General features: G+C 36.3%; 1 non-coding gene across 1 annotated transcript; it reads left to right on the top strand.

Annotated features, from left to right (window-relative positions):
* The first annotated feature begins 677 nt into the window (after positions 1–677).
* LOC136407188 (U1 spliceosomal RNA) lies at positions 678–834 on the top strand. The gene has a single exon (XR_010751797.1). It is a non-coding gene; the product is annotated as a U1 spliceosomal RNA (small nuclear RNA).
* The last annotated feature ends 17,576 nt before the right edge of the window (positions 835–18,410 follow it).

Consider the following 18,410-nt stretch of genomic DNA (forward strand, 5'->3'; position numbering starts at 1 on the left):
TAGAGGAACAGAGATTACCACTGAGTCCTTCTGTACACAGTTCAACAATTTTACCTCATTAGACCCAAAAAGTATGTCCCACATTTTTCTAAGACTGTGCAGCTTGTGGAAATCAAGTTACAATCTGTGCGCATATGGAAGCTTGGGAAGGTGAAATAACTTGCCAGAGGACACGTAGGATCTTATTACAGAACTGGGGCAAGAATCTAGGTTTCTGACTTCCACCCTAGTACTCTTTTCACAACAACATACTGTCTGATTATAGACTCACTCAAGAAGCAAACAAAACTCAGGAAATGAGATCAGCCTAGTCAACACATGATAAAAGAGACCACAGATACCCCTAGCTCTGTGACATCTCAGATACACGCTTACCCCGGGATGAGAATAGGCAAAGATCTGTATGGATGTGCCCTCTGCTTCCCCAGCCACCAATCTCACATAACACAGGTAACACGTCTTGAGCTGGCAGCTGTCAAATTTGATACTGCGCAAAGGAATTCATCATGAATGAAGAAAGCTACAAATATCCATGTTGATAAACTTTACAGGGTCATATTGAGAGGACACAGTAAGTTTAAAGAAATTAGAGATGAATGAATACATGCTATATGATATAACATATAAAGTTTAAAAAATGTAAAGTGTTGCTATATAGATTTAAGAATATATGCCTGATACTTATCTGGCAGGGGAGATACCGTGGTCATGAAGATGGTTTGCCAAGGGCAAGACTTATCCATTTCACTCTGGATGTGTTGACCCCTGTGATTTCTCCAAATGTGGGAAAGTTTAGCTGCATAATTTGTGGTACTGGAGGACAATGTTCCACTGGAGAAAAAACAATATGCCTGTATCATTTAGTTATAAAGCAATGCCTAGGGAAGATAACCCTCAAGTTGGAGGGAGCGGTTCTCCAGAGTGGAAGTTGGGTGGGGAAAGGAAAACAGAAGGGGACCGGGTGTGATGACAGTGCCTTGATTTCATGGCTGCAGATCCGATGAAGAGTTTTTCTCTTTCCAGGCAATGTTATTCAGTTTTCTAAAGGTTGTTTTTGGTGTTGGAATCAGTAGGGCTGGGGAGAGGAGTGGAAGATCTTGGCCTTGACCCAGCTATGTCTAGATAAACTGGAAATTTGCCCTGATAGCTTTTTTTCTCTATTGTGCAAGGCAGGGCCAAGTGATGTCATCAGGACATGCAGATGTCTCTGTCCTCTGCTTTGACTAGTGCCAAGAATAATGATCTTTGTTATCAAGTGACACTCCTTTTCCAACCCAGACCCAGCAGGCTACCACATCTATACCTGTGGCTACAGGCCAGACTCCTGGAAATTCAAGAAAACCTTTTAGTTATAGAAGTGCATTCTGCTGCTTTTAGTTGCAAAACAGAGTGCTGGTTTACTTTCAGGATAGTGGAAATGCTTGTCTGCATCTCAGTTCTGTTAGCAGGGGCCACATGCACAAAAAGCAAATTAATTAAGTTTTTTCTACCATATTTTATTCATTTCTATGTTCATTCATTTAAAGAGTAAATATTTATTGAGTATCTACTCAGGCACTATAAGAACAGATGAAAGGCACAGGTCTTGCCTTACAGGTTATAAGACAACAAAGGAGACCAACTAAGAAACAGACAGCTATAGTACAACACTGTGCAACCATAGAGATAAGAGAGGAGAATGGGTGTCCAAAGTAGGATCATCGGACAGAATAGAGGGCTGAAAAGGGAAGGCTTCAGAAGAAGGGCCACATGAGATAAGTCTTAAAAGAAAAGTAGAGTTAGCCAGATGGAAAATGGGCAGCGGTAATTTTGGACATTGCAACAGGTGGAAAAGGCCAAGAAGCTGTATGAGAACATGATGCATTCTGGGAATTGGCAGGGCCAGGTGTCGCGGCACTAAAGACATGCGGACAGGGTTTCTGACCAGGACAGTACTTGTCCTCAATTCCCCAGAAAGTGTGCCCATGACAACAAAAGCTCCTGGATATGGAGTACCTATTACATGCTGGACAGCGTACTTGGAGTTTCATATACATTCACTTTTAATTTCTATGAAACTCTGCTCATTGTTCAGACACCAAAGTTGTTGAGACAAGAGTTGACCCTGATTTGCCTGCATGGAATTGTAAGAACTATACCGACTGCACAGATATTGTGGTGATCAAAGATGTAAAATAGGTGAGAACACTTGGAGAACTAGAAAATGCTTTCTATATAAAGTTTTGTTTTTATAAAACAAATCTTTAAGTAGAAAACTAGAATCTGTAATAATGCGCTGATACTCTCACTATATTTACAGCTGGTGTGAGGCCAGGGATTTGAGGGGGTAAAAGAAGGAGGTAGGCAGCTTACATTAAAGTACACAGGTGTAGAAATTGCAGGAACTGGAAAGGGTGATTGGACATAACACTTTCTAATTTCATATTTATAAAATAAGGTTTTTCAAATGAAATCCAAGGCTGGAAAAGACATATATATGGCAATTCTTTTAGCATGATATGGCCCAGAACTTACACTGTAAACAAGACTGGCTTCATAATATGTGGAGTCTAGTGCAAAATAAAAATGCAGGATCTCTTGTTCAAAAATTAGTTGAATTTCATGAGGGCAATAAGAGAACATTAGGGTCACCCTTCTAAGAACAAGATCCTGTGCAACTGTTTAGGTAATATGCCTGTGAAGCTGGTCCAGGTACAAATTATGAATTTCCCATATAATCTAGTGAAGGGAGTTGGTGGAGACTAAACCTTGCAGTGAATTTGTTTTAGGCCAAAAAAGAGGGGGGCAAAGTATAAATTGATTCAGAAAACTGCACTTCCTTACCTCTCTCTTCTACTTTCAGGTCCCAAACTTTCCTTTTCCTCTACTGGGTTGATATGTTACCAGTTTCTTTGTTTCAGCTGTTTCAGTGATGACACGAGGCTTTCACTGAATAGCTTCTTTTTTTTTTAATTTATTTATTTATTTTAGAGAGGAGAGGGAGAGAAAGAGAGAGAGAGAGAGAGAGAGAGAGAGAGAGAGAGAGAGAGAGGAGAGACAGAGAGAGAGAGAAGGGGGGGAGGAGCTGGAAGCATCAACTCCCATATGTGCCTTGACCAGGCAAGCCCAGGGTTTCGAACCGGCGACCTCAGCATTTCCAGGTTGACGCTTTATCCACTGCGCCACCACAGGCCAGGCTGAATAGCTTCTTAATGGCTAATCTAGACTAGTGTTACTGCAATAAAAACTAACCTTTTACCTGGTTCTCAGGGGAAACTGAACAGGTGAGTATCCTGTGCTTGGCTTGCAAAGTGCCCATAACCTGAATTTACCTTACCTATTTTACAGTTCTCCAAAATATCCATTTTCTAGCCTTCCCTACCCTGAGATGATTAGCTATGCTTCTTAAATTCTTAGTGTGGCTGATTTTGGTGTGCTATGCTTACCATGAGGGCAAGAAAGCTATCCTCCCCACTGGGTTTCTTACACTTACTGATACAACACTTAGCAACCCAAAATGAATTATTCTGTGGACAAATATGACCCTCTTGCCAATACTCTGAGTTGGTCAATACAGAACCCATTCAGCCTATGTTTATTTAGCATTATTATTTCATGTCAGGAGCTGTGTGAGTGTTATATATGAAATGATGAATGAAGTAAATATGGAGCCTCATTCTACTGATGGAAACAGACATATAACAAATAGTCACATGAATAACATATAATGAATTTATATAAGAATGGTTGGTTGCTCTTTTGGTTGTATGGTTAAGAAAGCCCATTTTGTGGAGGACATAATTTAGTTAAGATTTAAAAATGAAAGTGAACTACTCAGGTAAAAAACTACTATGAGGTAGGGAGTGACCCAGGCAAAGTATGATGATCCCAAGGCATGACTTTCTTTTGTGGATTTGAGGGTCTGAAAGAAAGTTAGAATGGCCAAAGCATTGTGAGTTGGGGATTGAAGTTAGAGAGGAGACAAGGTCCAGAATATACAGGTAGGCACAACAGAATGAATGGGTACTGAGCAATCAGGAGTGGACTGTGCTGGTTATTGAACTCTCATTTCTTAGTTGCAAAACCACCCTTCCACACTTACAGTATTTTTGCAAAGCATTATGTAAAATAATTTTAAGGTATATTTTTATTCATTATAATGGCTTTGGGTTATGATTTTACAAACTTTGCTATTTATTGATTATCAATACAATTTTATGCTGTAAATAATGTTAATAAAAGTAAACTTATTACCTTTTTTTGAATTAGCTCTATAGTGCCAAATTTAGTAAAACGAAATTCTCTTTTGGTTTAATCTAACTATTTAGCATAAATTCATTATACAGGGTTTGTCATAAGTAGATTTACAGTTGTTTATTTAGAAAATAACACCATAACTAATAAATAGTAATACAAGAATAAACTCTGTATTCTATGTACTACAAAAAACTGAACTCCTTTTCATCTCTCACCAACATCAACCTCTTTCTCTAATTAACATAATGAATGTTAAGATTTCATTTTTATTTGTAAAATTAGAGGCTCATAAATTAATACAATTGTTGGAAGTGGGCTTTCAGTGGTGAAATTGGTGGTATTCAAGATATGTGTAGGTGGCTTAAAATATTCTGGAGACATTACTAACACAGAAAAAAAGCATATCCGTAAATGAACTTGTGTTTAGACAATGGTCAAGATTTTCTAATTGATGGAAATGTAAGGGTAACAATCCTGTTGCTGCCATGTCGTGTTGGCTTCAAGTTAGTTTTATACAAGATGTGGATAAATCTCTAAAAGGTGAGAGAGCTGAACTTACAGCACCTTTCCCACTTGCTTACTAATAAATGAGTGTATACAAAATGTCTATATATGTGGTGGTATTTGATTTCATTATAAACAAGTGGTAGATTTGTGAGGATGTAGCCAACTCTTACCTTTTTCAAATCTTTCATACTATTATCTAAAATGAACAAGAATTTTGCATAGTCCATGTAAGTGGGCATGGATCCAGATTGACAATAGCTGGTTTCATCAATGGATGACCTTTTGCAAGGTAAGTGAAACCTAAGAAGAAAGGGAAAGAGATTTGAAGTATTAGCAATGCGAATGATTATGCTATTGATCTACAGAATAGAAAATTAATAAGAAAGTTGTGAAGTTAAGAGGGTACTTACATGCTAAGAAAATAAGGTGGAATCAAAGATTGATAAGGATAAAGAATTGTTGCCATGCTCTTTAATGCTTTTCTCCTTCACCTCTAAAAAAATAAAATTAAAAAGCCCGAAAAAAAAAATGTTTCAGTAGTGTGACCCAAAACTAGATTTCAAGAACCTCCTAAATGAAAATATTGAATCCTTGATGTAATGCTTTATTGTTCATTATGGTAACTTGCATCTTAGTTCTGCAAATATGGATTCTCTGAGGAGAAATTATCATCTAAAGCTAACTTTCTTTTCATCTATGCAGAGATAAGAAGTGCTAAATGAATACAAAGCTATTTAGCAGTACTTTTTACAAAATAAAATTTGGAATTGATATTTGTTGCAAAAATTTATCACACAAAAGTTTCTATGGAAATGAATTTTGGGTTAACATTTTCTTTTATATTAAAGACCAAAACAGTGTGACTTCATTATTTCAAATCATTCATTAACATAATTTTGTTATATCTCTCTCAGGAAAATAAAAGTTGCAATAATCTTATCGCTCATTTCAAGAATTTCATGAAAGACCTACTGACTCTCCTTAGAAAATGTCAAATAATAGTTTGTACCCCAACACTATTCAAACTCCTTGCCTGGAAATGCTTGCATTGTTATAATCACCAATCCTGGAGTATTATGGTATATCTTGATTTTTACTCACTCCAAATCAAGTCCTACGTTGAAAGACAGCTTGAATCAGATTGAAAAATCTCAGAAATATTCTGATTTCCTCTTCTGAAATGCTACTAAGACTGCAGTAAGAATAAATAAAATTATAAAAATCTTTATATTAATGTTCACTTTACATTAGATTTACGATTTTCTTCTTTGTAAAACCGTAAGATAACTTTTATTGACCATTAGTAACCATTGTGGCTGAGCACTGTACAAACACTGAGTTCTCAAAACAGCATTCTCTAATAGGTAATATTGTTTTATTATATTTTTCTGATGGGATAAACTAGGCCTAATAGGGTCAAATAATTTCTCTATGGCTATACAATTAAAAAGGAGAAGAATCAAGATCCGAATCCTGGTGATTTATTCTCAGAGTCTACAATTTTACCTACTATGACTCCATTGAAATTCTTTTAGATATGAATCATTATCAACCATGTGAGGTATATTTTGTAGTCCTTTCTTTTTATTCTTTTTCTAATCTATACCAGGAAAAGACCAAATATATAATGTAGTATCTTGACCCAACCCAAATGCTCACTGCTCTAAAGCTAAAAACGAATCCATGTAGTTTCAGAAAGTAAATTCCCATTCTTACATTGGAGCCTGCAATGACTATGAGGAAAAGAGAGATAATGACATTTAAAGTACTCAAGTCTATCAATAGGGTTGAACTTGCTTTTATTTAAAGCAATTTACAAAGGGATTTGTACATCTCATTTCAACTGTTACACCAAAGTCTTGACTCATTGCTGTAGGTTGTATAATAAGTCACATTAATCTAGCAAATGATGGTAGAATGCATAAAAATTATGTCTAACTGAGGCATTTCTGGGAAACCTTTGTTGTTTTATTAGAAGATAATGAATGAGGGTGTAAGGAGCACAGGGACATAAACTGTGCTTGCATGTCAATGCATTTATGCCAAGTTCAATACAATGGCTTTCTAAGCCAACTATACAAATAAATTGACATCATTATGGTACATGAATTTTAAAAGGGTCATTACTCACTAACTAATTTCATTTTAACATACTTAGGAGCAACCAATTTTTGCTGGCAATAATAAAGAGTACTCAGTAAACAAAAGCCTTGAGTACAAGGGATGATGTCTTGGATCACTACTAGGCCCCTAATTGCCCACCACCTTACTCTATGGAGTAATATGTTTGGGAATTTCCCTCTTCTTATATGTGAAATACCAAACCATTAAAATGAAAAATGTTTCTTTGTGTTTCTAGTCTGTGTATATATCGTTTCTTTTTCAAAAGGTCATGTTAAAATTTACTTTTCAATTTGGATGCTTTTAATTATAAGTAATAGAAAAGCAAACCCAGACTATTTTAAACAAAAAGAAAGGTTTATTGGCTATGGGCAGAGCAGGCTTACCTGTTTGAGCAGAGATCTGGTTCTAGCCCCAGACGTTTCTCTCTACTTTGCCTTTTTCCATATATCAGTTAATCCTCAGCTGCTTTCTCACACTGTAGGAGGATGGCTAAATCATAACTAGGCCACATGACTACTGAAAAGAGTTGGTGGCTTCTCATTGTCATCTAGCATAAATAGTGAGTTTCTCCCAAATTGGTTCACACCTGTGATTCCATGAGGCTACAGGGATGAGAGGTGCCAACTAGCTAAGACCTTGGGTACCTGAATTATGAGGGAAGGGACTTTCCTGATTGGCTCAGACCACTCAAACTCCCCATCACCCTGCACAAGACACACTCAAATTGTGTGGATGCTAAACGCAGAGAGTGGAGTGTGGATGTTGTGGAGACAACTTCAAGGTCTACTGAAGTTTATACCAGTAACCTAGTTACCATGTTGGTAGAAGTTACCATGTGGATTGCTGAGCTCCAGGGATGCTTGGTCAATCTTACCATTGACAAAGACTCTTTTCTTGATTTAATTTAGCTCCTTTGAGCCCTTTTCTTGATTAGACCTCAATCTTTGCCAATACAAACTGAAGACGCTTAGCACAAAGAATTTCAAACAAACTCCCATACTAGGAGAGTAGAGCAAACACTGGCATAGTTTCTAATAGCTCAATGTTTCTCCAATGACCATAGCCCTCCTTAAGTTCTGGCAAAGCTCAAGGCTGCCCCCGAAATTTACTGTTTGCTCTAATCAACACCTGAAGCCAAGATGCTTGTCCCTCAGCCTTTGTGGAAGGCAGGAGTCTAACTTGTCTGAGTTCCAGTCCATCAATCCCAGTGACCTATTCACATTGACCAACCCTTTTCCTTGTCTTGTACATTTCTATTTCCTTGACTACTTCAGCCCTTGCTTGTTTCCTCTCTTTACTCCTGCATCCTCCTTTAAAATGTCCAGTCAGCTCTGCACAGATAATGTTGGTATGTTCTGTACTCTCTTTCCTATTGGGATAAAATACGTTTTCATTGGCTTTCATCTGCTTTCAATGTGTTTAACTTAGTGTCCGGACATTGTTTATCTTACACATTGTGCTCTTCCAGAATGACTTCAAAACCTCTAGTTCTTCCCTTTCCACCCTTTATTGTAATGTCTCTAGGCTTGTTTTACACAGATTTTACAGTAATACTTAATATTTTGTACTTCAGAGAACTGCTGCAGCCTATAATGTGTTAATACCTTGAAAAAATAACTGGCTTCAGATTAGATGTGTAATTTGAATTATTTTTTTATAATGTTTTTGTAAGTGGTGACACATGGTTGTGAATAAATTCACAACATATGTATAATGTAATTGAGCTCCAGCTACATTGTAATTTTATAATTTTTATAATTTAAAAATGATTCATAAAGCTTTCTCATCCCTCATCCCTGATTTATGGGTTTACTTTTAGAAGACTATATCACATTGAAATAAGTCTCCTCAGGTTTGCTTTGAGATGGGAGAGTGTCTTATTTGCTGGAGAAACAGAGAATGAAGTTGTTTTTCTTCTAATGGCTTTGGGAAGTTGTAAAGTTTAAGATATTAAGAAATTATTAGGCATATAACTTATAAAATACTTGCATCAATTAAGTAATTCATTTATTCTATCAATTCTCTTCAGCTAAAGGCCATCAAAAACACACAAGGAGTTAAATAAGTTGAACTTCTTTCTTTTTTTGTTTTAATCATATTTAGTGGAGTGACATTGGTTCACAAAACCAGGTTTCAAGTGTACCACTCAACAAAATATCATCTGCACACTGCATCATGCACCCATCACCCAAATCAAAACCTCTTTTCATCCCCATTTATTTCCCCCTTTTCCCACCTCCACCTATATATATAAATCTTAATCCTTTCACCTTTTTCATTTAGTCCCTCAACCTTCCTCCCCTCTGACAGCTGTCAGTCTGTTCCATGTATCTGTGTATTTGTTTCTATTTTGTTCATCAGTTTGTTTTCTTCATGATATTCCACATATAAGTGAGATCATATGATATTTGTCTATCCCTGATTGGCTTATTTTACATAGCTTAATAATCTGTCTTAATAATTCATGCTGTCACAGGAAGTGATTTCCTTCTTTTTTATGGCCAAGTAGTATTACATTGTGCAAATGTACCACAGTTTGTTTATACACTCATCTACTAATGGACACTTTGGCTGTTTCCAGATCTTGGCTATTGTAAATAATAGTGCAATGAACATAGGAATGCAGATATTTTTCCAAATTAATGTTTCAGATTTCTTCAGATATATCCCCAAAAAAGGGATTCCTGGGTCAAAAAGCAGTTCCATTTTTAATTTTTTTAGGAAAATCTATAGTGTTTTTAACAATGGCTCTACTAATCTACATTCCCACCAACAGTGTACAAGTGTTCCCTCTTCTCCACATCCTTGCCAGCACTTGCTGTTTATTGATGCTAACTATTCTTTATTTTTAGATGTATTTACTTATTTATTTATTAGTTTTATTTATTGATCTTAGAGAGGGAATAAGGGAAAGAGGAGACAGAAATAAAAATCTTTTCCTGTATGTGCCCTGACCAAGGATTGAACCTATAACCTTTGCATATGGGGATGATGCTCCAATCAACCAAGCTATCTGGCCAAGGCTGATAATCATTCTGACAGGCATGAGGTGGTATCTCATTGTGGTTTTAACTTGCATCTATCTGATGATTAGAGATGTTGAGCATTTTTTCATATATCTATTGTCTACCTGTATGTCCTTTTTGGAGAAGTATCTATTCAGGTCCTTTGCCCATTTTTTAATTGGGGTATTTTTAATCTTGGTTTTAAGTTGTATAAATTCTTTATATATTTTTTTTAACTTTTTTTTAAATTTTTTATTTATTCATTTTTAGAGAGGAAAGAGAGAGGGAGAGAAAGAGACAGAGAGAGAGGAGAGAGAGACAGAGAGAGAGAAGGGGGGAGGAGCTGGAAGCATTAACTCCCATATGTGCCTTGACCAGGCAAGCCCAGGGTTTCGAACCAGCAACCTCAGCATTTCCAGGTCGATGCTTTATCCACTGCGCCACCACAGGTCAGGCTATATTTTTTAAAATTAACTTTTTATCAGATGTATCATTGGCAAATATATTCTCCTATTCATCAGGTTTCTTTTTTATTTTGTTGATGGTTTCTTCTGCTGTGCAAATGATTTTTAGTTTCAATAGCTGCAGAAAATGTATTTGATAAAATCCAGCATTTATTTATGATAAAAAACTCTCAGCAAAGTGGGAATAGAGGGATTATACTTCAGTATAATAAAGGTCTTATATGACAAACCCACAGCCAACATCATACTCAATGAGCAAAAACTTAAAGTGTTTTCTTAAGATCAGGAACAAGACAGGGATGTCCACTTTCATCATTCTTATTTAAAAAAAAAAATAGAGGCCCTGGCCGGTTGGCTCAGCGGTAGAGCGTCGGCCTAGTGTGCGGAGGACCCGGGTTCGATTCCGGGCCAGGGCACACAGGAGAAGCGCCCATTTGCTTCTCCACCCCTCTGCCGTGCTTTCCTCTCTGTCTCTCTCTTCCCCTCCTGCAGCCGAGGCTCCATTGGAGCAAAAATGGCCCAGGTGCTGGGGATGGCTCTGTGGCCTCTGCCTCAGGTGCTAGAGTGGCTCTGGTCGCAACATGGCGACGCCCAGGATGGGCAGAGCATCGCCCCCTGGTGGGCAGAGCGTCGCCCCTGGTGGGCGTGCCGGGTGGATCCCGGTCGGGCGCATGTGGGAGTCTGTCTGACTGTCTCTCCCTGTTTCCAGCTTCAGAAAAAAAAAAAGAAAAAAAATAGAAACAGAAGCTTAGATACATAGAATAGTCTGACTTTTGTCAGAGGGGAGGCAGTTTGGGGCTTGGCTAAAAATAGGTGAAGGGATTATATATATGGCACATAGACTGAACAACAGTATGGTGATAGCCAGAGGGAAAGGGATGTGAAAGTAGGTAAAAGTGGGCAAAGAGGAGACAAATAGGGATGGAAAGAGATGAGACTTGGGTGATAAGCATATGATGCAGTATGTGGATGAGTTTTATTGAGTTGTATACTTGAAACCTGTATGGTTTTATTAACCAATGTCACCCTGATATATTAAATAAAAAACATAGTAGTGGAAGTACTAGCCACAGCAATCGGACAAGAAAAATAAAAGACATTCAAATTGGAAAGGAAGAAGTAAAACTGTCATTATTCACAAATGACATGATATTGTACATAGAAAACCCTAAAGACTAACAAAAACTACTAGTTCTAATAAATTAATTTGGCAAAAAAGATACAAAATTAATATTTATAAATCAGTAGCATTTTTATACACTAATAATGAAATATCAGTAAGTGAAATTAAGAAAACAATCTTATTTATTGTTGCAATAAAAAATAACAAAACATCCTGTTCATGGATAAGAAAAATTGATATCATTAAAATGTCCATACTACCCAAAGCAATGTATAGATTCAATACAACTCCTATGAAAATATCAATGACATATCTTATGAATCTAGAGCAAACATGCCAAAAATTTATATGTAACCACAAAAGATACCAAATAACTTTGGCAATCTTGGGAAAAAAGAACAAAGTTGGAGGTATCACACACCTAATATCAAACTATATAAAAGGCCATAGTAATTAAAACAGCATGGTATTGGCACAAGAAAAGGTATATAGAACAATGAACGTAAATAAAAAGCAAGAAATAAACCCACATCTTTATGGTCAATTAATATTTGACAAAGGAGGCAAAAACATACAATGGTCTCTTCAATGAATGATTTTGGGAAAATTGGACAGATACATGCAAAAAATGAAACTAGACCACCAACTTCCACATACACAAGAATAAACTCAAAATGGATTAAAAACTTAAATGTAAATTGTGAAACCATAAAAATCATAGAAGAAAACATAGGCAGTAAAATTCTAGACATTTCTCATAACAATATTTTTGTTGATATAGCTCTTTGAACAAGGAACACAAAAACAGATTAACAAATAAGTGAGCTTATCTCTTATTACATTGATTGAGAACACACACCATGGGGAAAATATCCAGTAAGAGAGTACTGAAAAGAACCAATTACAGAATTAGAGTGAGTTTGAGGAGAGCATAAAGAAGGTAGCAGTTTTCTCTAGATTGGATATCATCTATAATTGAGTATCTCAATAACTCCTACACACAGGGAAGGACACTAAAATGAGAATAAAGATGTAATTGGTAAAGAAGTAGCAGGCACTTATTTTGGCTAACAGAAGAAGATGTTCATTATTTGTAAGTGGCATTGTGACTTGTTTTTGTCCATGTTTAGACAAAATTGTGAAGTTGCTTCATCTTATTTCATCATGGCTTCAAAGTAACCTTATTTGAGGTTGATATTCTGTGAGATTATATCTAATTACTTGTGAGTGCCAGGCCAGCTTCTGAACATTAAGTGCTGCTCTCAATTCATTGAACATTGTTAGTGCTTATTGCATGCTGGGATATTATCACAAAGTAGAAATGATTCCTGTCCTCTAATTTACAATTTAGTGGCAAAACATAAAAAAAAGATAATTGGCATTTGTTTAGTCAGCTAATATGGACTGCATGCCTTCTTTTTGTCAGGCTCGGATTTGGACATGGGATACATTCATAAAGAAACAGTGGACATGCCTGCCCTGGCAGAGCCCTCATTGTAGCAGAAGGAGACAATGAGTAATAAACAAAATAAAGAAATATATTATCAATTTTATCAAAGTTAATAACGGGATAGAAAAAATAAACGTAATTAGAGATTGAGGACTCTGAGGAGATGTGAACTGTAGTATTAAATTGGGTGAAAGGGAGGACATACTATTAAAAAAGTATATGAAATCACTAGATGAGGGAAATATATGACCATTTAGGCACAATTTGGGGATATTTCAGTCATTTTTCTTTGACAATACATGAAACAAGAAAAATAAAATCTGGGCTGTTTTTATTTATTTTGGAAGTCAATTTGGGTATATTGAATAATATGGCTTTCTAAGAAATATTATTTATATTCTTTATGGCAATTAAAATAATTTTAAGTATGTTTTTTTATTTATGTACATTTTACAATATTTTGAAACCACAAAACAAAATTTTGTAAAACAAAATATTGTACTGCAGAAAAGGAAGAAGAAACTCAATTGATCCATATTTTTTTACTGTAACTTCTGTTGACCATATTTTTTAGTCATGGATGTTGGACTATGAAACAAATGTAAATACTTCTATGGGCACAAAACTTGACTTATTCTGTGTCAACTTCAGTGCCCTGGAATTATTTAATTTCTGAGATTCTCATTTCTACCAGTTCTCTTAAAATAGTGGAGTGCTATGTTTCCTTTCTGTTCATCTACTGTCTGTCTGTCAAGAATTTTTCTTCTATCAGGGCTTCTCTGGAGTGAGAAATGAGCCAATTTTATGTATGTCTTAAAAGTATGATAGGTCATAAAAGAAAATTCTGGAAAGCTAGATTCTTAATCGAAAAGTGTAGCAAAGAGAGGGGTAACTGGAGATATCATCTTTCTTAAGTCAAGAAGCGAGACTGTTCTACTTGTTCATTGACATATTATCAGTTTAATCCTTCCTTTTCTTCTTCCTGTTTCAGTTGTTAAGAAGCTTTCTTAAGGATAACAACTACTTGCTTTTTCTTCTTCTTCTGGTTGATGCATCTCAAGTCTTTGATATACAGCATATTTTCCAGATTTTATCACAAACAGATCTAGCCCTGAAGAAATAGTGACTGGATGAAGTCTATCTTTTGTCTTTCTAACTTTAATGCTTTTTCTTTAAAAGATGAAATCACAGCACAGGAAGGGAACTTAAAGGTCTTCTGGTCTACCCTTCCAGTCTAAACCCAAAGGCCAAAAGTAGTCATGGAATTCTATTTTGAAATGACCACAATAAAAAAAAATTAATTCCTACACTTCTCATTCGACGTTGCTACAACTTTGTGTGTGTGTAGCTATCACCCATAATTGGGGTCATAAAGAAAAATATGTTAACATAGCCTTTTATATAACGGAAAACTCTTCTGGTATGTTTCCTTATTTGTTTTTCTTTCCTTTTTTTTTTAAGTTAGTGAGAGAGACAGGAAGAGAGAAAGAAGAGAAGCATCAAGTTGTAGTTGTGGCACTTTAGTTGTTCATTGATTGCTTTCTCATATGTGCTTTGATCAGGGATCTTCAGCCAAGCCCATGACCCCTTGCTCAAGTTAGCATCCTTGAACTGAAGACAGGGACCTCTGAGCTCAAGCCAGCAACCATGGGATCATGTCTATGATTCCACGCTCAAGCCAGTGACCCTGGGCTCAAGCTGGTGAGCCCATGCTCAAGTCAGCAACCTTAAGTTTTGCACTTGGGTTTTCAATGATCTAGGTCAACACTCTATCCACTGTACCACCACTTGGTTAGGTTGTTTTCTTATTGCTTTACCTTTAATTTTCTTTCCTCCAAGATAAGCATTATTAGTTCTTGTTTTTATCTTCTTACAGTATCAAATGTGCTCAAATATTTCACTAACTTGAGAAAATGCAGATCTCATAAAATAAAACATAATATATTATAAATTATTGACTTAAATTAGTTGTTATTTAAACCTAGGTACCAGTAAATATAAATGAGTTATAAAATCTTTATATTTATGGTTCTCAAATAGGCAACTTAGATTTAACATAAAGGAAAGTATAAAATTGATAAAAATTAGCAGCAAAATGTGATGTATTAAACTTTTTTTATTATTAAGTGAGAGGCAGGGAGACAGAGAGACAGACTCCTTCATGCACCCTGACCAGGATCCTCCTACCCAGTGATGCTCTGCCCATCTAGAGCCACTGCTCTGTTGCTGGGCAACCAAGCTATTTTAATGCCTGAGGCAAGGCCATAGAGCCATTCTCAGCACCTGGGGCCAACTTGCTTCATTTGAGCCATGGCTGCAGTAAGGAAAGAGAGAGAGAGAGACAGAGAGAGGAGGGAGAAGGATGGAGAAGCTGATGGTTACTTCTCCTGTGCCCGACTGGGAGTCAAAAGTGGAATTTCCACAAACTGATAGATGCTCTGCTGCTGAGCCAACTGGCCAGGGTGACATATTAAATTTGTTTTCTAAAACCAAATTATTTTCAATGTGAAGATAATACTGGTCTAATGCAAATACCTTTGAGTTCAGTATGTTTATATATCTTGCTGCCTTGTGATACCAAGCACTCTTACCACTTTTTATGTATATAAAATGAAGAATACAAAAAAGAAATCTGTGTCATAGGGTTATTGTGAGAATTTCACAAAATCCTGTATATTAAGAATAGTGCTTTAAATCATGTATGTTAAGAAACAGGCAAAAATGGCAGTAATTGTTATTGTTGGTGCTCAGTGTAAACTGGCATGTAATTACCATTTACAGATTTGAGTAAAACATAATAAAACCTAGCTGATAAACATCTTCCAAATTTAAGGCTTCATTCCATTCCCCAACATGGCTATTGAAATTTGCTGAAAAATTCTTGGTCATGATTCTTTTCTGAAGCAAGCAGACTTGCCACTTGCTTACTAGAAAGTATGTCATTTCATGCAAGCAAGGGAGAGGCATAAAACATAAAAGGTAGTCCTTGCTGTACTTCACTCAGCCAGCCATGCTACTTCTATCAAAGAAGTATTCTATCAAAGAGCTGAAATATTATGTTCAGAATCAAGAAAATTTTTTTGACCTGTCTTTGTTACCTTGTCTTCTCCTAAAATGGATTAAGTTGAGATTTTCTTTGTCTTTGGATATAGTAAGTGGCAGGTCCCTGAAGGTTTAATGAACCACTCACCTAATTTTGATGTAGTGAAGTTCTACAGACATTTTTATTCATCTATACTACCTCAAAGAGTTGATTTATAACTTCACTTTTGGTCCTGGAAAGATATTACCTTTTATTGTCATTCACCAAATCTTCACTTTACTCACACTTTAAGTCAAAGAACACAATGAAATGAACAAAGATGTTGTTACTTTTAAAGATCTTATCAAAATAAAGGTCATCACCTTAGATTCACTTGCTTTTTTGAATTATGATATCTTGAGTCATAAAGTAATGTCAAATCTTATGCTTGGATTCTTACTATGGAGCAATGGGATATTTTGACTGAACTCCATCCCTGAGCTGGTCCCTTTGCTCAGGAGCACCAGTGGAGCCATCATATTAAACAAGACCTGACTAATGCAAAAAAATTCAAAGTTGTAATATCTCAATTTAAGTTGTTAGTTTTCTTTCCTATTCAGAATATTTGTAAAGAGACACACTGAGAAACACACACACACACACACACACACACACACACACACACACACACACACACACGGCTTTTCTGGTATATAGCTAAAATGAAAGTAAAGAAAAAAATTGGTTGTTTTGAATCAAGTTCTCTTATAGTAATTTCCAGTAATTGTTTCTTTTTTAAGTCCTCTCCAAGTCAAGAGAACTGGGGAAGATGTATTTTGCCTGGCCCACATTTTTAGAAGTTATTTTTGTAGACTGTTTATTCAGAAATATTTCAATTTGCCAATTTCCAAACAAGATTGTGAGCTACATGAAGACTTCACAGGTATATATGGACTGTGTAGTTTTTAAATAATCTGTGGCCAGATTCTTGACTTCCATGTATCCTTTTTCCTAAAAATGATCTGCCTAAAAATGCAATTGGGGCAACATTCTATGCTGTTTTCCTTGACTTTTCCCCCTTTACAATTAACCTTCTCTTATTTCATCAAAGAAAGGCAGGCCTCTCTCATTTGGGATGCGTTGCACTGGGTTCCAAAAACTTCAATGCCTTCAATTCAATGAACATTTAAAAATATTGGTATCTGAAGTCACCAATAATCCCACAGGAGTGGTCCCTGTAAATGAGTATGGCATTCAAGGACAGTATTTTGACCTGAAGGGTATTCTGAAGGAGATATATCAGAAAATGAAGTTGCCACAGTCATGATGCTCTTTAAGAATTAATATTACTTCATCTTTTCCACTCCCTGACTGTTGTTTAATAATGCGTTGCCTCTGGGGAGAAATCTGAAAAGAATGAAGTGGGGAATTCCATAATACAGTGTGTCCATAAAGTCATGGTGCACTTTTGACCGGTCACAGGAATGCAACAAAAGACAATAGAAATGTGAAATCTGCACCAAATAAAAGAAAAACCCTCCCAGTTTCTGTAGAATGATGTGGCAGCATGTGTGTATGCGCAGATGATGTTGTAACACCGTGTATACAGCAGAGCAGCCCACGGCCATGCCAGTCGAGATGTGGATGGTACAGAGGAAAGTTCAGTGTGTTCTGTGGCTCGCTAAATTCGAATCTGTGACCAAAGTGCAACATGAATATCGGCGTGTTTATAATGAAGCACTACCACATAGAAATAATATTACTCGGTGGGATAAGCAGTTGAGGGAAACCAGCAGTTTGGTGGAGAAACCCCGTTCTGGTAGGCCATCAGTCAGTGACGAGTCTGTAGAGGCTATACGGGATAGCTACCTAAGGAGCCCTAAAAAATCTGTGCATGAGCCCACATCGAACTGCACTGAATAAGTATGAAACTGGGAGAGTTTTCCTTTTATTTGGTGCAGATTTCACATTTCTATCGTCTTTTGTTGCTTTCCTGTGACTGGTCAGAAGTGCACCATGACTTTACGGACACACTGTAGTACTCCAGGTAGTAGCAGATTAGTTCGTTCAGGAGGAAAACTCTAAGCAGAGCTTTGTGCCTCCTTTATTTGTCTATTCATCCATCTGTTTATCTTAAAATATTAGAACTTCCAACCTCTGCATATTCACCATTCTCAGTAAGGAGTAGATACTGGTAAAATAACTTCACTCATCCCTACCTCATTCTGAGTCTCAGTTGCATATTTTGCATGATTTCAAGGAAAAGAAAGAAAATGTTTCCATTATTCCCTAAAAATCATCCCTTTCAGGAGAACACATTATTTTTCTATGCTAGATAACAAATTACTAGCTTAGTAGTTTAAAACTTAGTAGCTTAAAACAGTACAAGTTTAAAACAATACAATTATTAGTAGCTTAAAACAATACAAATTTAAAACAATACAAGCTCAGGAGCTTAAAATTTAGTAGCTTAAAACAA

This window comes from Saccopteryx leptura, chromosome 5 (genome assembly GCF_036850995.1).
Source record: "Saccopteryx leptura isolate mSacLep1 chromosome 5, mSacLep1_pri_phased_curated, whole genome shotgun sequence".
Classification (NCBI taxonomy): Eukaryota; Metazoa; Chordata; class Mammalia; order Chiroptera; family Emballonuridae; genus Saccopteryx; species Saccopteryx leptura.